At 54.6% G+C, this 10,564-nt stretch overlaps 1 protein-coding gene across 1 annotated transcript in view; it reads left to right on the top strand.

The window, feature by feature from the left end:
- The window catches only part of LOC107981654 (coiled-coil domain-containing protein 170-like), a 290,914-nt gene that overhangs the window by 18,694 nt on the left and 261,656 nt on the right, over positions 1-10,564 (top strand). The gene's annotated exons all lie outside the window — the stretch shown is intronic.

Raw genomic sequence — 10,564 nt, 5'->3', positions numbered from 1 at the left:
GCGGATTTTCTGGCACATTTCGGCCTCGCTGTCGACCTCCACCACAGACAGCTCCTCGATGCCGACCACTCACACCATACCACCGGTGCAATCCTTCCAGCTCGAGTCTTCTCCGTCGCAGTCAACATCACGGCCGACGTCGCTGAGGGTGTGTTTGCTGACCTGTTGAGAGACTATCAAGATCTAGCTACTCCAGGCAGCACCACCATCGTTCTACCGGATCTCTCCGCCCTCCACCACATCGCAACGAACGGTCCACCAGCAGCAGCACGGCCACGCCGGCTCCACGGGGAGCGCCTCGAGGCGGCGCGTGCAGGTTTTCGAGCGCTTTTGGAAATGGGCATCGTCCGCTTATCAGACAGCTCCTGGGCGAGCCCTCTTCAGCTGGTCAAGAAACCCGATGGCTCATATCGCATCACGGGCGACTATCGCCAGCTCAACAGTCGCACCGTCCCGGACAGATACCCGCTCCCAGTGATAGAGGACCTCTTACTGGAATTACAAGGCGACACCTTCTCGGTCGTAGACTTGAAGAAGGCCTTCTACCAAGTCCCTATCGCTCCCGAGGACGCACACAAGACGGCAATTACAACCCCCTTCGGGCTCTTCGAGTTCACCCGCTCTTCGATGGGGCTCCGCAACGCAGCACAATCTCTCCAGCGCGCAATGGACCACCTTCTGCGCGACCTGCCGTTCGCGCGAGCATATCTGGACGACATAGTCGTTGCCTCCTGGAGCCGAGAGCAGCATTTGGAGCACCTCCGGGTCCTTTTCGCCACGCTACGCAGGGCTCGCATCAAAATCAATCAGGACAAGTGCGTCCTGGCCAGGGAGTCAGTCAACTATCTCGGGTACCGCATCTCTAAAGATGGCTGTAGTCCACCACCAGGCAAGGTCGAGGCTATCCAGGCTTTTCCGCAGCCGGCCGACACTTCACAACTTCGTCGTTTCTTGGGGCTGGTCAACTACTACAGGCGATGCATCCCTGGCGCTGCACGCCTCCTCGCACCCCTCAACGATCTGCTGAAGCTCTTGCCGCAGTGCAAGAAACCGTCGCCTCTCGCCTGGACGAAGGAAGCCCGAGATGCATTCGAGAAAACGAAGCGGGCGCTCGCAGACGCAGTCACCACCACCTTTCTGCGTCGCGAGGCCCCTCTACGGCTCTACACCGACGCCTCCGACGTCGCCATCGGAGCTGCCCTGGAGCAGTTCGAGAGGAAAGACATCTGACGTCCACTAGGCTTCTTTTCCAGAAAGCTCTCGGACACCGAGAGGCGATACAGCACTTACGATAGAGAGCTTCTCGCCGCATTCGCCTCGGTTAAGCACTTCAGCAGCATTCTCGAGGGGCGTCCTTTCACCCTGTTTACGGACCACAAGCCGCTGTCCCTCGCAGCCCAGCAGCCTCCGGAAAAAGCATCGCCTCGCCAGTCCAGACAGCTGGAATACATATTCCAGTTCCCGATCAAGCTGGCGTACGTCAAGGGCCCCAGCAACATCGTCGCAGACGCCTTGTCGAGAGTTAACTCCATCAAGATGCCGGCTTGCCTGGACCTCACCACCCTCGCCCAGCAGCAAGCGAGCGACCAAGACCTGCCGCACTTGCTTGACTCCGGAGACGGAAAACTTCAGCCCCTCAACATCGAGGGTTCCTCCCTGTATTGTGCAGTGGATGGAAACGTAATACGGCCGTACATCCCCAAGGAGCTGAGGAAGACCGTCTTCGAGGCACTGCATGGGCTCTCCCACCCAGGTATCCGCTCCACGACGAGGACGATCGCCCAGAAATACTTCTGGCCACACATGCGGAAGGAGATTGCGCGCTGGGCGCGCGCGTGCGAGCCATGCCAGCACTCCAAGGTCCATCGGCACAACCGAGCAGCTCTGGGAGACTTCGCGGCTCCGGATGCGCGTTTCGACCACCTGCACCTGGACCTCATCAAGCTCCCGTCGTGCTCGGGTTTCCAGTACTGCCTCACCATCGTCGACAGGTTCTTCAGGTGGCCGCACGCCATCCCTCTTCCGGACCAGCAGGCAGAGACGGTCGCGCGAGCCTTCCTCGAGCACTGGATCAGCTCGTTCGGGACACTGCTGACCATCACCACGGACCAGGGCCCGCAATTCGAGGCGCGCCTTTTCGCCGCCCTCGCCAACATCATCGGCGCAGCCCGGGTGCACACAACACCTTACCACCCGCAGGCCAACGGGCTGGTGGAAAGGATGCACCGCACCCTCAAAGCGGCCCTCATGTGCTGCGCTCCAACACCGTGGCCGCAGGCCCTTCCAGCCGTCCTTTTGGGCCTCAGAACGACCTTCAAAGAAGATCTTCAGGCGTCTCCGGCCGAGATGCTCTTCGGCACAACTCTCCGAGTCCCAGGAGACTTTTTTGTTACAGACAGTCATCCGGATGCGAACGCGCCGGCTTTCGTCGCCGAGTGGCGTGGCCTCATCGGCCAGTTGCGGGCAGCCCCAGGGTCCAGGCATCTACCGCCTCGCACGTCGTTCTTCCACGGCGACTTACGCACCTGCTCGCACGTCTTCAGGAGGGTCGACACGGTCCGCTCGACGCTGCAGCCGCCCTACACGGGGCCACACAAGGTGCTGCGACGCCTCGACGACCAGCGATACGTGGTCGAGGTGAACGGCGAGGCCAAGACCCTCTCGACCAGCTCCCTCAAGCCGGCGTACCTGGAGGTAGCCGATCAGCCGCCTACCAACGCCCCGCTCCTTGCGCGGGCCCCACCAGCTTCAGCGGCTCCGGTTCCTCCACCTGCCGCGCCATCGGCGCAGGCAGCTCCACCAGCCGCGCCGTCGGCGCAGGCACCAACACCATCATCGCCTGAGGCACGGCCATTCACACAGGGTCCTCCAGCTGGGCCATCCACGCAGGCGCAACCAGCGCCCACGCCGTCCACCCAGCCGCAACCACCTGTGTCGCCGCCTGTCCCGGCGCCTTCAACATCGCCGCCGCCGCCGCCCTCCGCCAGTTCATCCCTCAACAGGCCAAGGAAAACGGTGTCGTTCCGGACGCAGGTCGCGTCCGGCACTGGCGGGGGAGTAGCTGTGGCGCCACGCGCTGGACAGCGTCGTCGCCAGCGCAAGCAAACGCTACAGCCGAGGCCTGACTTCGACTAGCGGAATACCGCCGGAGTCAGCCTCGAGTGATCGTCTGGCAGACGCCACGCAGTGGCGAGCGGGTAGCGCGCACCCGGTCGCCATTCTGGTACCGGCCGCCAGACTGAGCACACGCTCAAGTCATCAGTATTACCTTTTATTAAATAAAGTCTTCAGAGTAGATTAGTAGTACATCGGAGGCGTAATTTCTTTCCTCCTGTCCATTCCTGTGCCCACGCGACTCGTAAGCCCAGATCCAGTACTCTCTGGGCCGAGATAGAAAAGCCTAGCTTCAAAATATATGCATACTAACCTATGTTCACGTTCCGTCATCTTTCCGTTCCATTCCATCATCATCATCATATCAATAAATATTTAATTAACATAGTATAACGTCATAAAAAACAAAGTTTTAAACAATATTAATAATTAAAATTTGCTTATTTTGATGCATTCTTCGTTTTCCAATAAAATTAACTACATAAACTGTCTAAAAACTTTATATAAAAATTAATCAAAAATCTAAGATTTGAAATTTACCGCTTCTTTCAAGGCCACCAATCAATCTCGTTTTAGGCGGCTTCACTTTTCAGGTATCACTTATTAAAAAAGGGAATATAAAAAGCTAATCATAAAAAAATCTAATTACTAGGATCTAAAATCTAAAATCTCTGATAATTTCTTGTTGAAAATTATAATTGTTTGAAAAAGTTGATTTATCATAGATTCAAACTGTAGTTGCTGAATACTATAAATATCTAATTATGAGTTTAAATGATATTAGTTTAGGTGCTGCATTCTTGTGCTTAGTTGGTAGCAGTCATACAGGCGTCATTACTTTTTTATGAATTCGTATCAATAACCTTGTAAGAATCCCTTTTACTAACTTCTATAATGACCTTCAATTTATCCCCACTGACTTGTTACAATAACCTTGAATTAATCCCCCACTATCATACTTTGACCTTGAATAACATGGAATATAAGGAGCGCTACAGCTTCGCAGAGTCACTTTCTTTTCTTTCGTGTATACAAAAAAGTAAATCATGACGACATTAGTTGACGAATGTGTTACTTACTTGAAGTTTTTAGAAGAAGCAGCTAATCTTCTAAAGTCTCATAATTCAAAAGAGGTATTTGATCGATGGAAAAAACATTATAAGCTTGCTCTCAAAACTTTGCGAAAAGTCTTGAATAATAGCAGTCTAACAGCGCAGCAAAAGCAAAGTGCTTTAAACATTACAGCAAGAGTGGAGTGTATTCGCGTGAAACTTAATAATTTAGTAGTTAAAAAAGGTGGAACACTCACACAAAGTTTGAGTCAACGTATAAAATGGATTACTTTAGATAGTGCCTTTAAAAATCGCATGCGTACAAGCGTTATTGCTAATATTGAGCATATCGATATTAGTGCATTTTTAGATGACTCATCTCAGCTTTTTATAAGACGTATAAAGAACATTTTAAAAAAGTGTGGAAACGCTTAAAATATAAATACTGTTTTATCGTGTAAGTTTAAAAAGTTAAGTGCTGAAGGTGATATAATTGAGTTGAAAGATTTTAGTACATCTAATGCAGAAATTTTCTTATCAACTTCATTAAAACAGTAGTTTATTGAGAATGTTAAACTGCCTCTTTTAAATGCGATCGAAGAATTTCAAGATAAGGATTCCGGCTGGACATTAGATTCAATTATCAATTGCGACGCTGTGCCTCCCAACACAGGTGCGCAACACTTGACGCCTCGTACGCGCCAAGATTTTTCGTTAATCTCGGGATTTACTGTAATCGCCGGCGTTTGGGAGAACGTGGAGGAAAGAAGGAGGAAGTAATAACACAATTTATTAACTTGTATTGCACGTATATTTATCCCAGCCCTTCCTTACAGCGTGGTGGCCGTAGCCGCCCACACACAATAGCCACGCAGGGCTCGCCGTCACACCTCTACTCTCATATACGCGCGCACGCCTCGAGTCTCTCGCCTCTGACGTTGCGCAGTCTGACCCGTCTGCGCTCTCTCTCTCTCCCGCTTCCGAATTTCGGCTCGGCGCGATCCGCTCGAGTAGCGATACGGCCGGCGCGCTCGTTCTCTCTCTCGCTCTCTCTCTCTCTCTCCCGCACGGATACTCGCGAGCACAGCGCGCGCTCACGGCAGCGTTGTCGGCCGAACCAACGCGGCCCCCCCTCTCTACTCTCGAGCACGCACACACGTATCGGCGCGCTCACTAACAGCTCGCGCCGGCGGTCCCGGCCTGGCGAGGCCTAAACCGACGCCGGCGTAGCTATCGGTTGTCCCCTTCCTTCTCTACTCTCTCCCGCTCTTCTCGATGCTCGCGCGCACCGACTTTGCCGCGCGTTGGCAGCAAGCCCGACCTGCTGCTACCGAGCAGCGAGGACTTCTCGAACGCCCCGATGCTTCTCTCTCTCTCGCTCTCGCACACACACACTCTCCCGCGATCCTTCTACGCTACGCTGTTCTCTTCTTTTCCCGCTCTCGTGTACACTGGCCCGATGCCCCGCGTAGACGACGTCGAGGTGTACGCCCGCACCGTACACCGCTCTCTCGTCTCACTCACTCTTTCTCGGACACACTCGCGACTTTCTCTCTCTCTCTCTCTCTCGCTTCTCTCGGCGGCCTAATGGCTCGCACCGAAAGTATCCCGAGCAACCCAAGAATTCTTACCTGGTGTAGGAGAGACGAACACCAGTCTCTCGTCCCCCAGTGGAAGCCTCGCTAGCCCAGGAGGTGCTGGCTTCCCGTACTCTTTCTCTCTCGCTCTTCCTCTCTCTCTCTCTCTCTCTCTCTCTCTCTCTCTCTCTCTGCAGACAGGGGAATGAAGGCCTGGCTCCCGTTCCGGCTTCCTTCCTCTGGCTGAACGGCTGGATAGTCGTCTCCGGGGAGGGATCTCTTCCTCGGGGCGATGGTCCAGGTCGTGGCGCTGCTGCTCTCTATCTCTCACTCTCACTCTCTTCGTGATTCCCTCTCGCGTGCTCTCGTCACTTCGAAGTGTTGTCGACAAGGCTCGGAAAGGAACTGCCGAGCCGCTCCGCCGCGCGCGCTCGGCGTCTCGCCGTCGTCCGTCGGGCCCGGCTGATAACGTAGCCCGATTGGCTGCGCGAGGCGCGAGACGTGCTAATTGGCTGCTCGTTTCGCGCCAGCTCGAACCGGCGAGCTCCCCCCTTGCGTACGTCGGCCAGCGAATTCCACGAATTCCCGGGACGTAGTTCGCGTCCGAGAAAACGCGGGCCTCGCTGGAACCGATCGTCTTTTCTTCCTCGCATCGAGTGAGGTTGCCGCGCAAACAGCAAAGCGCGATTTGCTCGGCTGCGACGTACAACGTCGCAATCCCCCTCCCTTCACTTTGCTACCCCCAGGAGAGACGGACCCCATCGTAGGTCCAGGAAGAGGACCGTCCAACTCATTCCCATTGGAGTGGGTTTTAAGTTGGGCGGGGGCGCCACCCTACATCCTCCCACTCGCCCCGGGGTTGCGTTTGGAGCACAACCGCAACCCCGACTTCTCTTCCCTCTTGTCTTTCTTGTGGTACTCCTCTCTCTCTGGCTCTCTCTCTCTCTCTATTCTGCTCAATCCTCCCACCGTCCTCCGTAAATGCGCCGAAGGACGAGTTCCCTCGTCTCAGGTGATACTCCTTCTAAGCCTCGCAAGATTTGAAGGAGGATGTTCCTCTCCTCTTGCTGGCTATAGTTAGGGACCTCCCTGACGACGTGGATCGAGCGATTCGGGGTGTCCACTTCGGGGCGGAGACAGCGGAGACGCTCCCTCTCCTGCTGTTGGTATAGCTGTTGATACAGCTCTCGTGTCACCAGCCCTTCGACCTCGTTCCGATACGTCGCTTCCTGCTGCTGCCTTTCCTCTCGTATGCGGCGATCGTTCGCTTCTCGTTCCTCTCTCTCTTCCCTCTCTTGACGCTGACGAGCCTCTCGTTCTTCTCGGTGGCGATGGTCCCGTCTCTCCGGTTCCTCTCGCTGACAGCTATCGGGTTCGTCCCAGTTCTCTTCGGCGAAGTTGACGCCACTGGCCGTTTCGATAGGAACGTAACCTCCTCCTCGCTGTTGGCGGCTCCGAAAGGCCTCGGCGCACCGCGGACAGCTGGTCACCTGGACTCCGTGTCTCCCGCAGTTACCGCAGAAGTCACGGGTGATCCCTTTAGTACATGTGGTAACACCATGGCCCGGCTGCCAACAGTTAAAACAACTGTACGGGGCCGGGTCGATCGTCGGGTTCGTTGGAATCGGTCGGAGTCCTCCGAACCACGCTCCCCTTTCCTTTACAGGCAGGGTCCTGCGGTTGGAGGAGCGGCTCCTTGTTCGATCCGCCGAGCGATCTTCGATGACGTTCCTCGCGTCTCTTCTCTCTCTCTCTCTACCTCTCTCGTCGGAGCCGTTGGCCGCTGTCCTCGCCACTGGGACTGGTTGGTCTCGGGCTGGTAGGCAGGCCTCAGTCTCCTCTCTCGTCTCCCTCTGAATACGCCTCGCTTCTCTTCTTCGGGCGGCTCTGGCTGTGTTGCGTCGTGCGTTCCTTGCTGCTACAGCCTCCTCCCGGCTCATGTCGTTCTCCGGGGTTGCAGCAGATGCTGGTGGATCTGCTTCCATCTGCTCCTGGTCGACGAGCATGGAGGCAGCTTCGTCTCGTGTCCGCTGCTCCTCTTGACGGCAACGCTCGGCTTCCTCTCTCACCTTCTTCTCCTTCTCGCTCTTTCTCTTTCTCTCCTCTGCTGCGGCAGCGGCTCGCTCTGCTCTGAGCCGCTTTTCATCGTCGTGGGCCTCGCGCAGTCGCTGTTCCTCCTCTCGGGCTCGCCGCTCTTCTTCTCGTTCTCTGGCCTCTTTTCCTCTCTGCTCCATTTCTTCTCGCCGATTTCTCTCTTCCTCTTCTTGTCGCTCCTCTCCTCTCCTCCTCTCGTCTTCGTTGTTTTCCGGTATCTGGTTTACTTCCTCTGGATGACGGGTCGGGGACCAGTTATCCCAGTCTATCTCGGCCGTCCCAGAGTAGACACCGCCGAAGAATCCTCTGATCGGCGAACCCGGCTCATCGTCGTCCGAGCTGGACAGATATGCCGAGACATAATCTTCCTTTGTGAGCTGAGGAGGATTTTTGCTCTTCTTCTTCTTGTTCTTCTTGCTCTTCTTCGTCGGTGGACCCCCTCCCGAGTTTACTCTAGTCTGGCCCCTCGGAGTAGGGGCGGCAGCGGGAACAACAGGGGATTTGGCGACGTATAACTCCAACTCCCTCTGCGCCCGTCTGCTTTCCTCTGCCTCCGAGCTCTCTTTCCCTCGTGATTCGGCGGATGGCTTCTGCCTCTCCATCCGAATCCCACTCTCCTCCTCTCTCGCAACCTCCTCTCTGACTAAGCCCATACGCCGGGGAATTGCCCCTGTCGAGATCGCCTGGCTTAATCTTGTGACCGTCTCTGTCCTTGGCCTCTCCTCGTTGCTCCCATTTCGCTGCTGGCTACTCTCTGGCCTCGTCATCAGACCAGCTGTGGATTGGCGCAGGCGCAGCCTTGGTGTGGTCGCGCCGATCCTCAAGCTGGTTATCCCCGCCCCTGAACCCTGCAGAGGCGTTGACGACGTTGCGGGCGTTGGCAGTCTAGCTGGTGATCTTGCTACCTGGGCGAACGTTGGTCGTGGCGGTGCAATGTTGGTCGGTGGCGGGCCTGTCGGCACCGTCTCTCTCTCGTCCTCTACTCGTTTCATCCTAAAAACACAAATGAATTAGTATTTTTGCTTAGCCTTTCGCGGCGGGACCCAGCGCTTAAGTTCATCCACGTAAGCCTTTGTCAACCGTCGCGATTTTCCGTCACTGTAGCCTAGTACATAGACTATCGGGGATTTAACCTCGACAATCTCATACGGGCCTTCCCAGTGCGGAGCTAGTTTTTTAGAAACACTCTTGGCTGCGTCGGATAGGACATGGGTCTTTCGCATGACCTCATCTCCTACTTGAAATCGCGCATTTTTCCGCCCCTTGTTATAAACGCGTTCTTGTTTTTCGGTTGCAGCGCTCGTGTATTTCCCCACCAATTCTCGCAGCATATCTAATCTCTTCATCCTGTCCACCCACTTATCTGGCTCCCCTCTTTCCACGGGTTTTCCTCCCTCGATCTCCCGTCGCAAACTCAACACCGGACGAGGATGTCGCCCGTAGTTGAGAAACGCAGGAGAGACTCGAGTAGAAGCTTGCGTCGCCGTGTTAATGGCATGACGAAACTCGTGGAGATGCAAATCCCAGTCGCGATGATCGTTTTTTACATACATCGCGATCATCGTTTTAAGCGTGCCATTCGTACGCTCGACGGGATTTGCCTGAGGATGATAAGGCGGAGTGGTGATATGTTTCACACCGTAGACTTCCAACACTTTCTTCAAGTGTTGGTTGTCGAACTCCTTTCCATTATCGGTTAAAAAATATTCAGGGGTTTCCCACCTGAATAAAATCAACTCCTCCAACGCTCTGGCTACTGACTTCGCATCCGCCTTTCTCAACGGCTTCAATTCGATCCAGCGTGTAAACAAGTCTTGGAACACGACTAGATATTTGAATCGATTTTTGCTCGGAGGAAACTCCATGAGATCAGCTGCGACGATGGCCCAAGGCCGCTCGACGACTCGCCGTCCCATGAGCCCTTTCGCTCCGCTTTACGCCGTTTTATATTTTTGGCACTCCTCGCACGACTGTACGAACTTGTACACGTCGTGATAGACTCCTCGCCAATAGTACTCTCGAGCCACTCGGTCATATGTCTTCTCTATTCCCAAGTGACCCGAGGAAGGCGGACAGTGTGCATCTCTTATTACTCTCTCCTTCTGTTCCTCCGGCACTACTAATCTCCACGCTTCCTCGCGGTGTGTTATCGGGTCCAGCAAAGCATCCTTGTGCCAACGATAAAGCACTCCATTTTCGATACGCCATCCTAGGTACTTCTCCAGGAATTTTTCAACTTGTTCTCGCAATTTTAAATATTCCGGATCTTGTACCTCCTCAAAAGCGGCAACAGTGTCCTCGCCATTATCGTCGCTTCGGGATAACGCATCCGGAAAATGATTTAGTTCACCTTTTCGATAAATCACGTCAAATTGCCACTGTTGCAATTCAATTGCCCATCTTGCTAGGCGACCGCTGGGATCTTTCAAATTCCTCAGCCACTGCAGACTTTTGTGGTCTGTTATCACGCTGAAGTCGTACCCCTCAATGTACGGCCTCAGCTTTCTGATAGCCCAGACGACTGCCAAGCATTCTTTCTCCGTCGTCGTGTAATTTCTCTCGGCAGAAGTTAGTACACGACTAATATACACTATCGGGTGCTCGCCATCGTCATGGTCTTGAGTCAAAACGGCCCCGATAGCTGCGCCACTGGCATCGCATTGCACTTTGAACGGCCTTGTAAAATCAGGCCGAGCAAGTACAGGGGCCACGGTGAGCGCGTGTCGG

The sequence above is a fragment of the Nasonia vitripennis genome (genome assembly GCF_009193385.2).
Source record: "Nasonia vitripennis strain AsymCx chromosome 3 unlocalized genomic scaffold, Nvit_psr_1.1 chr3_random0010, whole genome shotgun sequence".
In the NCBI taxonomy this organism is placed as follows: domain Eukaryota; kingdom Metazoa; phylum Arthropoda; class Insecta; order Hymenoptera; family Pteromalidae; genus Nasonia; species Nasonia vitripennis.
The sequence above is the reverse complement of the archived record's forward strand: the minus strand, read 5'-3'. Positions and strand labels throughout refer to the sequence as shown.